The following is a 5,941-nucleotide window of genomic DNA, read 5'->3' on the forward strand; positions in this document are numbered from 1 at the left end:
AAGTGAATTAAAAGGAAACATAAATGTTAAATACTTGGAGCCAAACACTGCCGCGCCCTTCTTTTTTATACAAGAAATCAGGAAAAGAAAGTGGGTGAGGCTCCTCTGCAGTAAAAATAAACAATAACAAAAAGAAAAGCTGGATTTTGCCTGAGTCACAGAGCAGGAATGTTAAATGGAGTGGGAGGCACGAGAAAGCAAATTAACAGTGTCATAAATAAAACAAGAAGATACTTGTGAATATGTTTGCTTGTATCTCAATGTTTTGGAAAGATTTTTTTATTTTATTTTATACTCGTCCTCCAGTGCGTGGCCAAAGACAGTTTAATTGAATTTTGAAGGGCAAGGTTAGTTGAGTGGGCGTTGTATGTCGTGAGCGATGATGACTGACATTTTTAATTTACCCAATTCAATATGGCCACCACAGCTAATTTTACGGTGGCCCTGAAGGGCATATCGCAACAACAAATCACTAAACACAACAACATTACAGAAAACACAACAACATTACAGAAAACATTACATTACAGAAAACACAACAACATTACAGAAAACACAACAACCTTACAGAAAACACATTACATTACAGAAAACACATTACATTACAGAAAACACAACTTTACAGAAAACACAACAACATTACAGAAAACACAACAACATTACAGAAAACACAACATTACAGAAAACACAACATTACAGCACACGGAAGAGGTAGGTACCAGTGAGACATAGCTGATTGAATGACGATCTTGTTTGACCCTTGAACCGGAAGTTATTCAGCCTGTAGCGCATTTTTGAAAATATGGATGTTATCTGTGATCCAAACATAGCGGCTGCTATCCAAGAGTATTTTGAGTCAGGATATACATACGAGGTGATACTGGAAATGCTCAAGAATATTCACGAAGTTTCGGTTAGTATGCTTACATTAAAGAAGCCTTTAAAAGAAGGTGGACTGTACAGAAGACTTAACTACTCTCCACTTCATGAGGTGTGGACCGCAGTGGATCCTTCCCCTGATTCAGAAACCTAAGTCTCCTCTGCTTTCCTGGTGTCCGTTTATTACAGCTCTTACGGTAACATGCTGTCTCTTCAGTCCCGCTGGTAAAGAGAAGCGAATACACTGCAGCAGCTGCTTATTGTTCAACACTACTCATATAAACCAAGACTCACCATATTTCAGACAATTTAATGAGTGGATCAAAACAATTTACACTTGGAATGCAAAGAAATATTCTGCTTCAGCAGCTTCTGAATCGGGAGGGATCCACCGCAATGAAATTAAAGTGTGTATCAACATTATCACAACGCTGTTTCACGTTTGTTGAACACTACTCATACAAACCAAGAGTCTCACCAACTTTCAGACAAATTTAATGAGTGGAGTAATGCCCTGAGACAATGTATGTTGTGACTTGGCACTGTATAAATTAACTGAACTGAAACTGAACTGAGTTTAAATTTGTCTGAAATATGGTGAGAGTCTTGGTTTATATGAGTAGTGTTGAAGAAAAGTGACAAAGCATTGTGAAAATGTTGATATACATACACTTTAATTTGCATATAAGCAGCTGCTGCAGTGTGCTTCTCTTTACCAGCGGGACTGAAGAGACAGCGAGTTACCGTAAGCGCTGTAATAAACGGGCACCAGGAAAGTGGGGGAGACTTAGGTCTCTGAATCAGGGCAAGGATCCACCGCAGTCCTCACCTCCTGAAGTGGAGAGTATTTAAGTCTTCAGTCCAGCTTCTTTTAAATGCTTCTTTAATGTACTGATACTAACCGAAACTTCATGAATATTCCTGAGCATTTCCAGTATCACCTCGTATGTATGTCCTGACTCAAAATATTGAAGACAAGCCCTGAACCGAGCACAGATGTTTGTTCTTCTTCCTGAGTCTCTCTGACATCAGACAAGCTGTTATTAACATAACTTCTCTGAACTTAATCAAATAAATACTTGGGTGAATTGTGTGGCTCTGATGAGCAGATGAAATGCAATCATGTTTAAAATGATTGAGCAGATGAGGGTCCCAGTTGCTGAAATGGACATGACGAAGAAGATTCAACAAATTGTTTAATTTGTTTCCTGATCAGAGTTTGTACTGATAACATTAAACTTTTATGTTGTACTAAACAACATGGAATCAATAATGCCGTGCGCCATGTTTTATGTCAGTCACAGCAGTAAAGTTAACTTGAAAGAACCTCTCTACTACTTTGGCCAGATCTTTTCTGTTTTTTTTCCAAAGACAAAGAGGAATTTTACACTTTTTTCAGCTCACTGCAGTCTTGAACATAAGCAGGCATGTTTAGACGCTTTAAATATCACAACTATTCATTGTGCGTACCTTAAGATTTTCCTTTGAGCTAAAAAATCATTTTTATAAGCATTCGACTTTTTAAAGGGCCAATATTATGTGTTTCTCAGGCATATATTTAAATACTATACCATAATAAAGTATCTATGTCACCTTTAGCTGTTATTAAAATGCTGTTTTCATGTTTAAATAGAAAATAAACTTATCTTCTCATCACTTCCTCTTCTAAATGCATTGAATTTGGCCTCTGTCTCTTTAAGAACCACCTTCCGCTTCTGTCACGCCCATTTCGGTGCGGGGGGGGGGGGGGGGTTCGCGCTTGCGCTGTGATGCAGTTTACTTGGCATCTGAAAATACATATCCTCAAAGGTGTTTTGAATCTGAAAAGAGCTTCACTGAGTGAGAAGTGGTGTTAAGAGCAGCAGATAGTTTAAGTTTCACTTTCAGTTTCACCAGTTGTTTGCTTTGTGACTGCCGAGAGCCTGCAGGAGTCATGGGCGGGTTGTGTGGGGTGTGGGGTGGGGAGGTGTGCTCCGTGATGAGGAAGCTCAGCTTGGAGACACATCCCAGAGGCGGAGATGGTCCCAAAAGGTGGTTCTAGTCCCAACCTGTCGTTTTTGCTCCTCTGACTGCTGCCTAAAAACGCTGCAGGATTTCTCAAAAATGCATGAATGAGTCAAAGCAAGGCTTTGGACATGTTTTTGATGAGAGGATAACATTATAACATGATATAAAACTCAAAAAAAGTTGATTTTACATGRCATAGTCCCTTTAATGATTTGTCACTCTTTATTATTACAAAAATGGTGGACAAAATAAAATAAGAAATTGTCTTTTGTCAGAACTTCCTGTACTTTCATCTGTGTGCATCTGTGGGAATAGGCGCACGTGTCCGAAACTAAAGTAATTGGCTAGTTTATTTTGTTTATTTGGCGGCTGCCCTAGTCAACTTATTGCATTTTACAGTGCACTAAACTGGAAGGTGCTCAGTGGACATTGCCATATTTCTGCCTTTTAATTCAAAACGTCACATGCAGCCATGAATTGTGTGTAATAATGAACTGTGTGTATAATGTGTGCAGGCTTAGCTGAAGAATGGATCAAGAGCACAAGGGGGACAGGGCGAAAGACCACTCTGGACAATTGTGACACACTACCCATTCAAACCCTTCAGCAGGAAGGTGCATTTGAAGGACACAAGGGTGGAAGTGCGAGGTTTGGGACCAGACCTAAAACTAAACAGAGACTTGATGTCTCTCTCATTGTTAAAGTAAATGCTAAAACTGATCACAAAGCATAAGAAATAACAGTCACAAAATGTCCTTCATAAGTATTTGTGGGACAGTGTTATCTGAACTTGTCTGGATTTTCCTAGCCTGGCCCTTGCCTTCCTACGCAGCTCCGCTCAATTCTAGTTTCCCTTCACTGCTCCGTCTGGGACTTCTCCCATCGACAAGGATTTCTTCAGGAGAATTTTGTTCAGGCCAATCAGAGAACAGAAGGTCGATTTTTTGCGCAGTGTCTGATTGTAGTTTATTTTACCTGGACCAATCAGCAAACAGAAGGYGGAGTTTTGAATGATGTCGATTTTCTGCGCGGTGTCTGCTAGTTATTTTAGCATACGGCAGTGGAGGAAGTGAATGAAGCCAGTCCGTGTTGATAAGACTTCCAAATTAAATTAAATTTGTCTGACAAAGCAGCAGCTCTCATTTACAGTCGTCTCGTTCAGCTCAGTGCTTCTCTCCTCTCAGTAGGGTTGTTTACAGCACACGCAATTTCTGGTTAGCTTCTTAGCTTAGCCTCCTTCACAGTGGAGCTGGCACACATACATCGCGGCCAACCAATCCAGTCATTTTAAACATCAGCAGAGGCCACGCCTCCAGCAAGAATTGCTTCTCTGTGGTCAAGAGTCCAGACCCTCGTACGAAGCAAAGTGAAGGACGAGGGTCTGGTTTTTACCAGGCGAGGATTTTCCTGCTCTGTGTGCTTTAATCGTTTTTATTGCTGCATGGGTGAATGTCTGACAACAGTGAGTGGGCGGAGCTGGTATCATCACCCAGCGCACCTGTGGCGTATCATCTGGATTGTTCTGAAATATAGTTAAGAGTGTTGAATCATGATTCTTTGTTGGTCTGCTGAAAGTAGCAGCAAAAGCTTCAACCAATGTAATGTGTAATGATATGGTTTGTTGTTCAGGAAAGACTTGACGTTTTTCTGTATGTTACTGATTTGGAACTAAACCCTGTGAAAATAAAAAAAATAATACTAATCACGATAGAACCTCTTCAAAATCTTGACTAGCCAGTAGCTCGTCAATTTGAACAGAATTAAAACACTTGTCCTAACTGATTATTATTTGGGAACTATCTAGAACAGGTAAGATATTGATTTTTTTTCATAAATTTTATACAGAACCTTCATAATGACCAAATCAGCCCAAACATTTTTTTATTAATGCAACTACTAATTATTCTTCACACAGAAATAAGCAGATTATTAAATGAAAGAGGAAAAATGAGCAGACAAAAGACAAAGTAGTTTTTGCTTGTGTTTATTTATTTATTTATTTATTTATTTATTTATTTATTTATTTATTTATTTATTTATTTATTTTGTCTGTGTTTTTTTGTGTGTGTTTGTGTTGCCTCACTCCATCTTCTTATTCTTTCTCCTCCAGTCAAAGCTGAACCTCCTCCTTCTCCTCCTCTTTCTCCTCCTTCGTGTTTGCAGACGTTTCCTCAGGCTTTTATTCGTCTCCTGATTATTTCTCTCTCCACTCTGTCACACCATCCCCCCGGCCCTCCCATCGCCTCTGAAAACAAAGTCTTTAAAGCTGCTTCACTCTGGACTTCAGCCTCACTTTCAAAAACATTTCTCACACAAGTTAGTCACCTGCCATCAGGCGCAGCTGAGGCCTGAATGTATTAAATGATGTGCTGTGTGTGTGTGCGTGCGTGCGTGCGTGCGTGCGTGTGTGTGTGTGTGTTTATGAAATGAGGGGGGCGTGACTAGAGGAATAAAATCCCCCCCCTCAGCCTGAAACATTCAGTCTTTTTCTTCTATGACACACAACAGGTGAGTCTGATCTTTAATCTCATGTTTTCTCCAGAGAGCTGAGGAAGAGGAAGAAGAGGAGGAAGGCTTTTAAAAATGTTAGCAAGTCAGATAATTTCAATTATATAGCTATTGTCATCAAAACTGAAAAAAGAATTAAAACCAAAGAACATTTAATGTTTTCTATAGCCTACATGTGCCTTTGTGTTCTATGTCATGCTGACCGTAGTTGCAATTTGATTTATTTTTGGCTTTTTTTTTCCTCATTGAAAATTAATACAGCAGTTCCTAAAACTCATCAAAATGTTTATAAATCTATAGTGCGCTTTACATTTTTTGTTTTTCTTCTTTGTGCTAATTTKAGCTTTTTTCTACTCATTCAGTTACAATTCTGCTCCTTTCTGCTATGTCCTGATGCATCTCAGTAATCCAGGTAAAAAATCAAAAAGAAAAAAAATTGTATAGGTCTTCTGGACGGGTTCTTCTCTAATGAAACGTTTCGTCTCTCCTCCAAGAGACTTCTTCAGTCTGAGAGTGAATTAGTTTTGTTGTGTTAGTGAAATGTCTC

At 39.2% G+C, this 5,941-nt stretch overlaps 1 protein-coding gene across 2 annotated transcripts in view; it reads left to right on the forward strand.

Annotated features, from left to right (window-relative positions):
- Positions 1–4,265: 4,265 nt before the first annotated feature.
- engl (endoglin, like) overlaps positions 4,266–5,941 on the forward strand; it is a 21,808-nt gene continuing 20,132 nt past the window's right edge. For both annotated transcript variants that reach the window (XM_014008875.1, XM_014008876.1), the window contains exon 1: positions 4,266–5,806. The gene's annotated coding sequence lies outside the window, so the exon portion shown is untranslated. The remainder of the gene's footprint in view (positions 5,807–5,941) is intronic.

This window comes from Austrofundulus limnaeus, unplaced genomic scaffold (genome assembly GCF_001266775.1).
Source record: "Austrofundulus limnaeus strain Quisiro unplaced genomic scaffold, Austrofundulus_limnaeus-1.0 Scaffold53, whole genome shotgun sequence".
Taxonomy (NCBI): Eukaryota; Metazoa; Chordata; class Actinopteri; order Cyprinodontiformes; family Rivulidae; genus Austrofundulus; species Austrofundulus limnaeus.